Consider the following 15,147-nt stretch of genomic DNA (forward strand, 5'->3'; position numbering starts at 1 on the left):
TGTCATAGGAAGTCTGTGAGTCAAGTGGTTGTTCCCTCAGGGTTCCCCCGCATGTGTGGAACCCACAGGTGCTTCAGCCACTGATGCCTTGACCCTCCTTCAACACCTCAATCTGCTGATGACAAACAGGCGTGTCAGAGTGAGGGCGGAGTCCATGGCAGCAGGATACATGAGTCCCCCAAGCCTCCTGACAGGTGCTCAGACGCAGCAGGGGGATGAATGCGCTCGCTTTGTCGTTACATGACTCACGGCTGACAGGTGATATCAGTTCTCTGCACTCATTGGTTCATTTAGAAGGAACTCGGTCAGCGTCATTCCGTCTGGCATCTTCTTGGTCAAGGACTCTGACACAGTCTCAGGACTCAGGACTCAGGATTGAACAAGCAACCCTTTCATCACTGGACTGCCACTCTGCCTCATGCCACAACCCTCCTGATTCATTTTCGCCATCCAACAAATCTTTAATTAGTGTGAAATCCCGGGTTCCTGAGACTGAAAGAACACTGGGTTCAGATTGCAGGAACCAGGGTCTGAATTTAGCTCCAGGGTTCTTGATCTACCCCCAGTTCCTGCTTGGGGGGGGGGGGGGGGTCATACTTTCAAAAGGTTCAAGAATTTTGTGGGTGGGGCTGGCAGTGCAGATTGGTTTCTGATTGGTTTAGACCTCAGACCTGAGCATTTCATTTCACTCGCCATATTTAGTCTACAGGAACAAGCTCTCTGTGTTTCGTGGAGGTGGACATGCTAATATTAGCGCTTTTAATAAAAATAGCAAATGGCAGGAATCTGGTCACTGAACATGATCGTTCTGCACCATGGATTTTGCCAATTGTTGTCCGGGGAAACAGGGTTCTTCACTGTTAGCAGTTAGCAGCCCAGAGAAGCTCAGCCACTCTGAAAAAGGATAATCTATTCTGACAAATGTACACATAGTGAAACTTTATTAGTCTCTGCAGAAATGTGGCAGCCATGGACAGCTTATTAAAGCTGTTCTGTAGCACTCATGCAAACCTCTTAACCGCCATGTTTCCCCGTGCGCCTCAGACAGATGAAGATTAGATTTCCGCGAGGGATTTCCTCATGCTAATCAATACAAAACTCAATTTGTCGGAGTCGGGATTTTAAACGACTTGTACTGAGACAAAGACGGCGGGGGAACAAATGTGCTGTTTCAACAATACTTTGAATAAGCCATTTAGCATGTAGAGGCCCTTTAATGAAAACAAACCATTTCACCTCACAGTCTCTAAAAACACTCCAGCCTTTATCTCGTGCACAGGAAGGATTCATCTCTAGATTTAAGCGAAGATAATTTTGCACTCTATCCTATCACCTGAAGATCTCTGGAGTTGTCTTTCATGAATACAGGCAGCTTTAGATGAGCAGTGGTGCTGTATAAGAAATTGTCCTTATTGGGTTCCTGACATAAACATGCTGCATATTCAGTAAAACAATGTAAGTACAAGAGAAAACAGTTTCCGTGGACACCTCAGTTAAATAAAGTCAGCAACTTACAGATCCGGGAGGGAACTTTTCAGCTGACTCGTGGTAAAGATTCTCCAGGGGCTTTACTCAAATATCATTCCAGAAATCATAGTTGTGCGAAAGCACGAGTCCCACAGGACCTTGACAGTTAAACAGATGTACTTTAATTTCTCCTGTGCGTCCCTGAAGTTTCAGCTCTACGACAAACACAAGAGGAAAGAGCACGTGCAGGACTTACAGTTACACTCAGGCTTTCTGCTGACTCTCATAATTCTGCTAAAACTGCTTTATCCCAGCACGGATGAAAATACTGCCTTGTACCTGTGCATAGTATGGATCCACTCGCTGTGTGTAATGATTGTCATTAATATCAATACAATGTGTGTGTGTGTGTGGGGGGGGGGGGCTATTATTAAAATTTAGCATTCAAAAATGTCAGCGGACAATGTGGGAGACCAGCGCTAACGCCATGGCCACTGCCACGCCGCTGGTCTCCTCCTCTGCCGTGGGGAGCAGCGCTCATTCTTTACCATCACAGCCAGGCATCTGAAAACCTTCCACCTCGAGATCCGGCACTGCACAGCCAGTGTCAGGAATCTCAAGGCCGTTGAAAAACTCTCCCAGCTTAGCGTGGGTGAAATGCTGCTCAAGCTGACATTTTTTGCATGAAAGGAGCCCTGAGACCCAGTAACAGTCCAGACAATGCGTGCTCCTTCAATATGTGCTCCTATTGTTGGACCATAAATGGCTCGGCGGCCTTCATCTCCTCGGGTGTACGTGGAACTCCTGACTCTCAGTAGCAGCGATGGCGAGTTTGAAACGAGCTGGAGGCAGCTAACAGGATCTAGCAGCGTCTGAGACAGACTGAGAAATGATACAGGAAATGGGCTCTCCTGCGAACGCCGGCGAGCAGCAGCTGGATGGCTTTCAAAAGGGATGTTCATGATTATCCAATGACCAACTGTAACGGCAATCAGCATTAGCAAACAAATATCATCGTACATCACATAATATATGTGGAAAAAATGTAATGACTGTTTCCGTGAGGAATATTGGCCATTGCAGTTATGGAAGAACAATGGAGCATGCAGAGGATAATTACCTTTGTAATTAGCCTAGTAATTATCTCCAAACTTTTCATTAGCATAAGTTAGCAGCAAGTAATCACTTGTTCCGACCTGCTTGTTCACATGCACGAGTTTATTTCATATCAACACCGTCCAGAGCTTCTTCACACACGCGTGATCTCAGGGTCCCAGGCGGCTCCTACCGAGAACACGCCAGTCTCACACTGCTAGAGGCGTTCCTACTGGAGGTTCTCAGTCACGTGTTGCCTTCTGTAGAATAAATGTCACGTCTCTGTGTTAGCTGTTCATTCATCTCTCGATAAAAGGTGGATGAATGCAGAAAAATGATTCGCCATGGCAGTGCCTTATCGACCAATTCCTGTCATTATCATAGAAGTAGATCACTAACACCACTGGACGCACTCACATCTGATGTTTGTGTGTGTTTGAATGCGGTAGATTCATCAAAATACATTGTTCAGCAACGTCACTGCTCTGGTGTTGTAGTTCATAAAACTTTACTTTGTCACTGTTCTCCTGCATGGCTCTCAGACTTGGACAACATACATTTAACCAATCAGAAGTCTGAAACCACGGACAGTGAGTCTCCTCTCCTCGCGACGCTTCAGCCGCCCCTGCACTCAGCAAGGATTCGTGTCCAGAATCCATCTGAGAGGAGAAATCTGGCAGAGAACCTGCAGAAGCTCCGCCTGGACCAACCTGACATCAAAATCCCTCAAGACAGGTAAAAAGGTCAGATGTATCCGGTTGCGCAGTTCTGGCCGACTGCTCGCTTTGCACCTGGGTGACAGCGTGAATGACCCTCCCCTGATGCTGACCCCCGACCCCCTCCTGCAGCTGCCCAAACCCATGCAGACCCCCTCACATGTGGAGGTTTTTTGACGAAAACAGAGGCTCTTTCTTTGTGTTGATATATCCATTTTTTTTCATAATCTTAACACTAAACATTCTGCAGACTTTTTTTCTCAGAAATGTTGGTAGGGAAAGAATGAATGGTAAATGGACTCAATTTTATACAGCGCTTTTCTACCTGAGCGGCACTCAAAGCTCTTTACAGTGTCGTCTCATTCACCCGTTCACACACTCACTCACTGATGGTGGAGGCTGCCATGCAAGGCGCCAACCTACTCATCAGGAGCAATTATGGGTTCAGAATCTTGCTCAAGGACACTTGGACATGGTCACCGGGGTCAGGGATCGAACCAGCGACCCTTCGGTTGCTAGACGGCCACTCTACCCCTGAGCCCTCCCTCCCTCCATCTTCTTCCTCTTCTCCTGTTCAGGGTGGTGGGGGTGGAGCCTATCCCAGCAGCCTCCCCCCTGGACAGGTCACCAGTCCATGGCAGGGCCAACACATAGAGACAGACAACCATTGGCTCTCCCAGCCACGCCTACGGTCAATTTAGAGTCTGGATTAACCTGGTCCCTCTTGATGTCTTTGGACTGTGGAGGAAGCTGGAGTACCAGAGAGAACCCAGCAGGAACAGGGAGAACATGGAGACTCACCCAGAAAGACCCCGTGCTGCAGCCGGGGCTCCACCCACAACCTTCTTGCTGGGGGCCACAGGGAGGACCACTGCTCCACCGGGCCGCCCTGAGATTACCACCATTCTTCTTTTATTTTTCAATCAGGAGTAAATGGGTTAATTGCTGACTATTTCACAGCTCACTGGCGTCCTGCGGTTTGTGTTAAATTGTGCTGAAAGTGACTCTCTGTGGCTCAGACCTGGAACAGCTTCCAGCAGCTGCCTTTGCTATCTTACCTGAACACTGTTACCGGCTGTCATTGCTAAGCTGTCAATCATCAGGCATGCTATCAACAAACGTGAGCGAGCCACCTGACTGTGACCACGTCTCACCATCAGCACCCCATACAGAGATGAAATCCTGCCCTTTCATTTCAATCACGGCAGCTTACCGCAATGACATGGGTGACAAAACACAGGGGGCTTGTTGAAGTGACAAACAGCGGCGTAATAGATTCAGCAGATTCAGCCGAGAACAGCTCGCAGTGATAAATACAGGGAGGCCAACTAAATTCAGCAGGATGCAGCTCATTCCGCACAGACAAAATTGTGTACCTTGAAATGACACACGTTGTATATCTCAGTGAATGGCTAATAAAATGAGGACACGCGCCACAGATACGGCGGTCTCAGCGGGAAGCGAAGATGATGTATGTTCATGAATAATATGAAAAATCATTGTGTATAAACCTCTCCATGGGGTGACGTCACGGCGCCGGGCCACGCTGGGCCACGCCGGGCCACGCCGGGCCACGCCGGGCCACGCTGGGCCACTCCAGCTTCCCTTCAATCACAGGAGGTCGTAGTCGATGGAAGTTACTTTGTAATAAATGGCTGTAATTTAACGTTGTAGTTTATCTATAACGTACAAACGGCCCATAGCCAAGTGCCTCCTGACCTTAATAAGCCAGAAATAATCAGAAAACACAGGAAAACTTGACATTTACAAATAATAATAAAATAAATAGACTGCACGAATGATATTAATCAGTGATGAAACCACATATAATGACGCAGAACCATTTACAGGCAGCCACGATTGTGAACTAAACACAGAAGGAAAGCGGCGGGAACCACCAGCGTGACCGTGACGGAAATACACGACGCTGAAATAATCAGCCAACCAACAGTCTTAACGACACAGGAAAGGAAATAAATCCAGGAGACGCAGTGACCTCAGTACAGCAGAAGCTGTGAAGGTAGCCGTGCTTCTGAGAGACTCTGAACCGCCTCGATGTGGACAGATTGCAACACCCTTCATACGCTAATGCTGCGGTTGCGTCCTGCTGCTTCATCTCTGTTTCCACGGTGATCGCTGTCTCCTGGGTTCATGTTTTTAATCTTTTATTCCCCGTTGTGTGTTCTTCTTCACCTGTTTCTGTCCTGTTTATATTATGCTCTTTTTACGATGACAGTAATGTTCTTGACTCTTTGTGAACTAAGTCGTGTGTGTGTGTCTGTGTGTGTTTTTGTTATCTTTGGAGACCTTTTCTGGTAAAAACACTACCTTATCAGGACCCCTAGTCCTCATGGGGACCAAAGACTGGTCCTGATGCAGCAGAACTTCATTCATGAACACCTGGTCAAAGGTAGAGTGAAGGTGGAACCTGCAGTCAGCTTGAGGTTGAGATTAGGGCTTGGTTAGGATATTCACATGAATGGAAGTCAATGGAATGTCCTAATAAGGATAGCTACGCGAACCTGTGTGTGTGTGTGTGTGTGTGTGTGTGTGTGTGTGTGTATGTGTGTGTGAGACATGTAAGCGTGACAGGCAGCCATCCAGGAATCCACAGAACCAGCATTACCACTGTAACCCGTTTCTTTCCATCCTGACTCCCAGTGGCAGGTGGACAAATTGAATGACTTGACCAGTGGTAAACCAGTCCAGCTACTGGTCAGTTGAAGCTAATGACAGAACAGCTCCTGAGCAGACTCCGGAGAGCGGCCATCTCCCTCGACCAGCTGGGGGGAGAGCGAGAGAGAGAGAGAGAGAGAGAGAGAGAGCGAGAGAGAGATTGTACTGTACTGCAGAGGCACAGATACAGAGATTTTTTGCATTCATATTTGGAAGAAAAGAAGAGGCCTGAGGCTTCCGTCTGTGTTCCTCAGCCTCTTGAACTGTTTACATTCATCACCTCACTACTGAGACCAGCTGTGAGAAACCTTCGTCCCCCCCAATGGAGAGCGAGCACAGGTACACGGAGAGGAGTCATCCTGAGTGGCTTGACCAGTCTCTGCATCCTGGTGTGTGCATCCCATGGTAATTCACCAGAATGAAAAGCTTCCCAGCCTGCTCTGATCCTGACAACCAGGAAGCACCCAATCCTTGCACAGCCCCTCCCATCAGCCTCAGAGAGGGCTGCTGGAAAACCTGGCTTCGCTGGATGGGCTGGGAGTTCTCAGCAGGGCTGGCTTACTGTCTCTCTGGCTCTATCGCCGTGTTCAAACCCTTCAAATATTCAGTTTACTGTCAAATATAGCAGCTAAGAACAGAAGTCATTTGTTGTCTTAGTTACAATGCAAAGGTGAATTCATACCTTTATTATTTCATATCTCAATATTCAACTTGATAACGGGAAAGTCTTCAACTTAATTTGGTCTAAAGTTAAAATCCAGTGATGGAATTAAAAACCAGCAACATTTTGTGTGTGGACAATTTTTCCCTTGTGCTATTTGGGCTCACCCACCTCTCTAAGATTCAAAGCAACAGAGATCATATTTTTGTGTTTGATGTCAATTCACAAATGAGTCAAGGGCTTTTTAACCTCCATCTATTTTCTTTTCTGCTTATTCTACCATCAGCGTGACAGTTGGGCGTCGCCACAAAGTTCCAGGCTGCACAGGTTTAGCTTGAATACGATGGAATGCCAGGGGGAGGCACAGAAAGCAGGTTGTACGTTTTTCTTTTTTTTCTTTCATTTTTGATAAATTCTGCTGGTCGAGTTGTAGTTTTGCAAATTTTACAAGACCTTCCCCAGATTTCACAGGGAAAATATAGCACTTGCGTGACAGTGTCGTTGGACGTTGACTGCCAAAGTCTTTCCAGTTGGTCCGTAGCACTCCCTGCTACTGTGTACTGCTAGCATTAGCATGCCTTGCTGCTAGCAAGCTAGTAATGCTACCAATGTTGTACCAATGTCTCCGCTGTCTTTTATCGATTTTAATTTTTTTCCCAAACCCAGTAACCAGCAAGGACATCTTGAGAGATCATCTACTTGTGTGGACTCTTTCTGCTGTGTTGACTTATTCACCCTCAGGCAACTGCATCACGTAAGCTGACGGACAAACCGGAATTCCAGTGGACGAGAGTCTTTCCAGATGCTTAATTGCTTCTCGTACGTTTGACAATTCAGCTTCAGGGGCTGGGTCTGGGCCATGTTGTTGTGATAGATGAACGGATATCTGTCGTCCCTGGTGAGGACATCTAACAGTTACTGCCTTTGACGAATCGTAGCAAACGCGCACGTCCAGCTGGATGATAGCGTTCACACTGCTCGCCTATGAAAAGTTGATAGTCGTTGTTGCTAAGTGTTCATTTTGTTCCCCCAAAAGATGAGTGCACAAACACACACACAAACAGTCACACTGTAACACACACACACACACACACAAAACCATTGGAGACAACTGTTGTGTCGCCATGACGATCCTGCCAACCAGCCTCTCATCAGCACCACGGACAGCAGCTGAAGTGTCAAATGCATCAACGCTCATCAACAGGCTGCCCTGGACTCTCATCCAAAATAGCTGGAGCCAGCCCCCCCCCCCCCCCCCCCCACACACACACACGTTAATTTTTGATGAGTGAATAAAATATTTCTGAATTGAATTTGAATTGAAATGAACCAGTGAGAGCCCAGGAATATTCTCCCAGTGACTCTGATACCGGTACCATGTCTGAGTCATCAGTGATGAAGCAAAGGAAACATTCCTATGATGAGACAGTTGATAACAGCATGGCAGCGATGACCCCGTCCACAGAAACACCCCTGAATCCCTCACTAGGTCCTGGACTAGAACTGGACCAGGTCTGATAGAAGCACCACCAAGAACAGAGACACTACAGGTGTATTTCAGGACAGGAGCAGGTGACAGTTCCCAGACCGCCACAGCTTTAGCGTCACCCTCCTCCCACTGCGTGTCCGCATTTCTTTCCATGAACTTGAAGCATGTTGAGTAAAAACATATCTGCTTTCATCAATCAGTGTATCGTGAAGCTCATCGTCCGTTAGCAGAGGAACTCTTGCTTCTTGCAGCAGGGAAGACAGAGAGAGAGAGAGAGAAAAGTGACATCCCCTCAAACAATTGTCACGAATGAGCCAGCAATGGCAGCTCATGGGATGAGTTAGGATTTCCCAGCATGCCTTTGGAGAAGAAAGCAACCACACTGAGCAGGTGGTGTGTGTCTGAAGCATGGGTGGTTGCTGGGATGCAGCAGTGATTGTTCTTGTCTTTTTGTCAGGTGCAACTCAGCTTCACCTGCACCTCTGTTGCTGTGACGCACGCGGAGTTCAGTCGACAGGTGAGTTCAAACAACAACCCACAAAGCCGAGCAGGTGAGATGAGAGTGAGCAGGGCTGCAGGAGTGTTTGGGACTGTGGAATGGAGTGATAGTGCTATCTGGGACCAGAGGAGTGCAGTTCCTCTGCAGAGCGTTGCAGCTGCGACTCCAACAGAAAGGCTGATAGCCGAGCGCCGAAGCTCCATCCATCAAGACGATCGGCTCATCAATCTGGAGCCGACATCGCTCCACTCCACCGCTGCTTAGCTCGGCTTTCACACTTGTCCAGTCGCTCATCTCACGCCGTGATAAACACACTCGCAGATTACATTTCTCACTCAGTCTGTTAACTGTTGACCCTCCTGAACCAAGACTGAAACACCTTCAGCTCTCCCGACAGGCGTCCAGAGAACTTTATTAAGCAGCAGGCCGCTTGCATCACGCTGCAAGACAAATACGGCGTTCTAAAGACCTCCAAGTGGTTTCATTAAACAACAAACAACAGCAACAAAAAACTATAAACTCCTTCAAATACAATTCTCCCTCCTTAGAAACTCCAGAAAATGAAAGAGAAAGAACTCATCACTGTCTTCTAATGTAAATAAACCTGAAGTTCCCGTTACAATTCTGAAAAACCTGTTTGTGATCACAGTGGAAATTTCATTTGAACCTTGAAGGAAAGGATTCTTACTTCTTAATTACAAATTTATTAGTTTCCCACATTTCATCAGAGAGACTTTCAGGAACGAATCGGACGAAACTTCTCTCTCTTCTGGCTGGTCAAAGATGAATGTTTGATCACACTTCGATTAATTCTTAATACGTGCAATATAATGTGATTTTTACTTGTTAAATTAAATGAAATATAGAGTTGGTCTGTTACTAGGAAATGTCAGAGCAGCCTCCCAGGATCAGGATCAATACCAGCATCTCAGTATCAATACTCGTTATTGATCTCCAGGGGTCATGGACCTGCAATCATTCCTCTCTCTCTCTCTCTCTCGCTCTCTCTATATATATATATGCACCACTGTGGGATTTTTGCACACGTGACTTAAAGCCCTACTTGAACCTTTGATGTGTGTGGGAAGCACTGGCGAATGGAAGGAAACGCCAACCCTGTCCCACGTGACCTCACTCCTCTTTTACACCTAAAAGCATCAAAAGCTTGGCTTCAGATCCAGAGTGACAACTGGGGATCTTCCCTCCCTCGCCCTCGCGTTTCATCTCCTCGCTGTTGCCATTAGTCGTCTTTAAGGTCATTTCTGATTATTTCATGTCTCACAACGCCTGGCGAGAGGATCTGTGAGCTCCAAGAGACGCAACTACATCAGTGTGAGGAGGTCATTATCACAGACGTGGCGTTATGTCTTACGGGCGTGTTATGGTGCGCATGAAAGAGGTGATACCAGTGGGAGTACTGGTGCTCAACCTGAGGTCCGCTGTCAACATTTGACCCAGAACGACCTGCCACGTCCCATAACGTCTGATGGGAACATGTTGATAGTTGCAATGAAGTGTTTTGTGTGTGTGTGTGTGTGTGTGTGTGTGTGTCTATAAGGCCACATATGGGCTCCTGCTGCACGTCTCCCCCGGGTGCTGTCCTGTTATCTCATACGAGGCTCCTGACCAGAATAGATTCCTCCCTCTCTTGTTTATCCTGCCAGGACTGTCAGCCCCGGCGTTGTTCCCCCACATCCAATCACAGAGTGTGTTATTAAAGTGAGAGCGGTCCCTGCAGGGGCAATTACATGGCCAGTCTTGTTTAATTTCTCAGAACCAGGACTGAGTGGCTGCTGGGCCTCCTGCTGGGACACCACACTCAGAATCTTTTGAAAGGGAAAAGAAAAAGATTTGATCAAAACAGTAAAAGTTATGGACGCCACCAGTCCCTCAGCGGTGCCTCCATCATGTGCATTTGTTTGCCTCTCATTCTGGCTGAAGTGAGGTGGAGTCAGACAAGTTAGCAGCAGCTTCTTCCTGAAGCAGGCGAAAGATCAGCCTGAGGCCCAGAGGCCTCTCGTTGAACTGAGAGGCGCTGGAGCTGACGGGTGGAGGCAGGACACCGGCTGCTGAGCAGATCCAGGGGAGGATGTAGTGGACAGAGGGGACACCAGGAGGCCAAGACCAGTGGGGAACCTCCTGGGGGAACTGATGACATCAGAGGTAATGAGTGGAAGAACAGCGGCGATACCAAAAGAGATCTTCGCTCCCGTTCACTCGTGGTGCAGCAGCACTGATGTGCTCAAGGCAACAGCTGCTGCCTGCTCATCTGCATGTTGTGTACAAATCAAAAAACTGGAGTTACAAAGTAAATTTTCCAGGTGAATGAGGGGGATGATTAATGAGCTCACACACCTGTGATTAATTCAGACTCTAATGACAACCTCTCGGCTGGACTTCACCCCCAAATATCAGCCAATCAGATCTTGAGCTTTATTGGGACCGTCTGTCTTGTTTGAGCAGCACACACAAAGACCTGCACCACCAGGGACATCAGCTCTGTCTGGATGAAAGATCCCTTCAACCATTTTTGGAAACTATTCATCAGGACGGTTTCAATCAACGGTGGAACGCTGCTATCAGCTCACCTCCTTCCAGACTTCGGTTGCAGCCACTCTGTTACTTTTAGCCTGCTTTCCTCTCATTTGTGAAGGATTCTGGTTTGTTCCTTGAGTGATATATGACACTGCCCCCCCCCCCCCAACAACAACAACTGGAGGACGGCCTGGACATGCTCTGGTTTCAGTATCAAGGAAGAGTGGCTTGTTTGCGTCGGGCTAGCTCACGTCCTCACAGGGCATTCGCTCCAGCGCCAGCTGTCACTGGTGAAGCTGATGGATGTGGCGTCCTTCACAAGTCTTTCCACGTGAGTATAGACAGAAGTATTTGCATCCAGGAGACGAGGGTTTGCCGTGGCGGAGGCCTGCACTCGGAGTCATCAGCTGTTCTGATTAACCTCCATTGATCACACATTTTAGAGCCCGGTCGATTGATCACACCTCCCGCGTATTATCGCTTCATCCAGAACATCTGCACTTAGCAAAATAATCTCCCTCCTCTTGAGCCTCAGCGGGTGACATTAGTTTAACACTAGCTCAACGGACGTCTGCGAGTCATCCGCATGTAACTCATGTTGCTGCAGGTCACACTGGGCCTGAGCGCCGTGACATCATCACTGAGCTGTGATGGTATTTGGTCAGGCGTTTTAGGATCTGATTTTGTGTGTCATCACAGGAGCTGGACGGGAGTGTCAGGCTCCACTGCACCCACACACACACACACACACACACACTGTACTGAGAGGTGACTGAACAACCGTAGCTTCCCTGAAGCCAGCGAGCAACAGGCCAAAGACACACAACACAGGGCAAACACTCTCATGGCGCCCGTTATGAAGTCATATCTGAACAATTCAGCTCTCCTTCTAGTGAGCTTGCTTGTCCGTTGGTGTGTGACTGCAGGCACCAGCCACTGTGCCTGCGCCCTGTTGGGGGGGGGGGTCCTTCGTCAGACCTGAGAATCCAGCACATACGACTGCATTCACATGGTGATTGCGTGATTGCACGTAACAAGCCGCAGCTGCACCTCATCAAGTGCGCTGCGCTAATCATCATCATCAGAAACTGGCTGCTGCGTCTCTGTTCCGAGCTGGGAACTGGAGTGCGTGTGCCTCGTTACCAGTTCACCTGCAGCAATCACCGCTCCCATCAGTCTGGTTGAGGACTGAACCTCTCGTGCACCTCTGTTTATTAAATCGGCCCTACATGAGCGGCGGCGCCATTGCGTCCATTTCACAATGGCAGCTGTGCAGCGTGGCTCATCCCTCGTACCTGAGCACCAAACCTGAGCTCCACGCGAGGGTTAATTCAGTGATTCAGACTTCAGCGACTGGATGTGTTACATCAGGAGAGTCAAATACCGGCGTTTGACCTGCAGTACAACAGCGATATTGGATTTGTGCGTTTGAAATTCTCCTCATTTCTTCCTCCTCCACGCCTGGCCGCGTGTTGTATCGTGGCCAGAAATTCCGAGTTCATTAAGTGAGAACATGAGATATTCATGAAGAGGGAAGCTGGGGAGTGTTTGCTGGATGAGCCCTTTATCTTTCAGTCTGTTTTGCAGAAACGGAAATGCAAAACGCAAACGGGGTCAGAGGAGGACACTGAGACGGTACGAGTGAGGTGGAAGACGTTAAGAGGGAAATTTGTCTTCACTTTGATACGTCCAGGAGCTCCAGGCCGTCAGGTCATTAGCTGGAGGATTATGAAACGGTGCTAATGGAGGACGTGACAGAATAACAAGCCTAGGAGGAGCCGGATGGTTTGATCCTCTTACACAACATTTCTCTGCTGTGTGAAGTTCTGGATCGTGAATCTCACAAACTTTGAAGAGACATAATAACCAACGTTATTGCGTAATTATTTTCTCCACCAAGGAGGTCGTGTTTCCGGTGCAGTATTATGTAAAATCTACGAGCCGGATTTTTCACCAAACCTGGTAGAAAAGGGAAGAACCCATTAAATTTGGAGATGGATCAGTCACAGCGCCACCTGCTGGCGACAGGAAATGACTTTTTAATTCCACCGTGATGCAGTGTCCTGGTTGGTCCACCAGGTCACCTCAGATTTGGTCAGAAATACCACACCACCTTTATTAGTCATCAAATGACTAAACTACTCCACAAACGTGTCATCTCACCTGAAAATGTGATGTCACTGATACTCGGCGTGACTCACTTCCTCAACCATCTTGAACTCTCAAATTGTTCCACACCTCCAAAACTTCCACCCGTCACTGGCCAGCGCTTCCTGTCTGCTGAACGTTACATCGCAGTGCATCACTTGACTGATTTACTGAATGAGACAGTCGTGGTGCAAAGGTAGAAAAGCGTCATACCAAACACTCCATTCTCCAGCCGAAGGGTTGGACTGAGACACACTCATGCGTTTGTTTTAGTTTCATACATTTACGTTAACCTGAGGAGAAACACATGCATCACAAGCTATTCATCAATGAATATAATCACCCATAAATCAACCTCAGTAACTGTGGTTACGTGACATTATCTTTGGAAACGTGGCGTTTATGGTTTACCCGCTGGCGTTGGACCGTTCAGGTGGGAGGACGGTGAGGACGGTGTCATGATGGCCTCTTGTAACGTGTTAATTGTATTTGCTGTGAGCAGGTCAAGCCTTTGTCAAGTCATAAGTCACCAGTTACTTTCTCAGCTTTTAAAAACTGTTCAGTTGACAAGTGTTGACCGAGACCCCAACTGAGATGAAATAACAAGGGAGGGCTACAGTACGGCTCCTCATTGAGAGTCCCAGCATGTTCTGAATAGACCTCAGCAAACAAAGGCCAGAACCAGCCTGGTAATTGGAAACTGGTAGCAGAGGAGAAGGCTGATCGATGGGGCTGAGACAGCTGGGACTGCTTTAAAAGCTCACACTTTCCACATGATCAGCACAGACATGTAGAGGGTAATTAATGAAAGGAGAGCTGCTGCTGGAGCTTCACGTGTGACGAGGATGCCAAATGTTTATGAGGCTCCAAACTGGGATGCTTGCAGGAGCTGCAGACGCTGCTTCTGTCAGGGGAGCCTTGAGTGCATACCTGGTCTCACGTCTGGCTGCAAGTCAAGACCATCAAATGGCAGTAAGTCTGGGGGAGTATTTACTCCAGAGGAAGACCCGGATTCATCACAAGCACCTGAGTAGGTTCACGGCTGCAGATGAAGTCACTTTAGCAAAGAATGTAAAGTTGTGGTGCTTCTAGCAGCGTGACAGGAGCCGGTCAGTCAGAGGCATGTGAGGAGCAAAGTGGGGCTGCATTTCCTTGAAGGGGTTGTTAACAGTTGACCAGGAGCAGGTTTGTGTTGTATGGAAGCAACATGAGGCTCACGAGCCGACCTAAACTTGCAGAAAAAGGAAACGTTTTTATGCTCGCTTGAGGTGGTTTTTGCCTTCTTAAAAAAACATGAGATGGACTTTGATTTGAATCGAGCCTGATGGAATGAATCTTTAACTCGTGACTGATGAGCTGTTTCTGCTGCTGTCGTCTTCCTTTCCTTTCTAGAAGCAGGTATGGGGGAGGTGAAGCAGGTCTGGGGGAGGTGAAGCAGGTCTGGGGGGAGGTGAGGCAGGTCTGGGGGAGGTGAAGCGGGTCTGGGGGGAGGAGGTGACCGGTGTTGTTGGTCATCAGCGGAGCCTCGCTGCAGTGCTGCTCCTCTGTGTTTCTAACTATTGAGCTCGTTAAATATCACGTCACCTGTAACGCCGCTCTTCTGGGTCTATGGTGCCAAACGTTTACAGGTGTTCTAAAATATCGAGGCACCAGACCAGCTTCAGCAACCTACTGAAGCACCTGTCTGAGCAGGTGGAGCAGGTTCGTTAGCTAGTTGGCAACACCTGATGGTGAAACCTGCACCTGTCTGAAATTAGCAGTGATGCTTGGGTGTGACGGAGCGCCAGCTAGCGCCGTGAGGAAAGAGGCCCTAAACGTCTTTACAACATGGCGGTTTTGTCAAGGGTGGGGTAAATGGACT

The 15,147-nt window shown here is 48.1% G+C and overlaps 1 long non-coding RNA gene across 1 annotated transcript in view; it reads left to right on the forward strand.

The window, feature by feature from the left end:
• Nucleotides 1-11,093: 11,093 nt before the first annotated feature.
• Nucleotides 11,094-15,147, forward strand: part of LOC147262420 (uncharacterized) — a 6,633-nt gene continuing 2,579 nt past the window's right edge. The window contains exon 1 of the long non-coding RNA XR_015112553.1: nt 11,094-11,469. This is a non-coding gene — a long non-coding RNA (uncharacterized LOC147262420). The remainder of the gene's footprint in view (nt 11,470-15,147) is intronic.

The sequence above is a fragment of the Aulostomus chinensis genome, chromosome 4, assembly GCF_037954235.1.
Source record: "Aulostomus chinensis isolate RoL2024-O1b breed Wild chromosome 4, RoL_Achi_v1.0, whole genome shotgun sequence".
Classification (NCBI taxonomy): domain Eukaryota; kingdom Metazoa; phylum Chordata; class Actinopteri; order Syngnathiformes; family Aulostomidae; genus Aulostomus; species Aulostomus chinensis.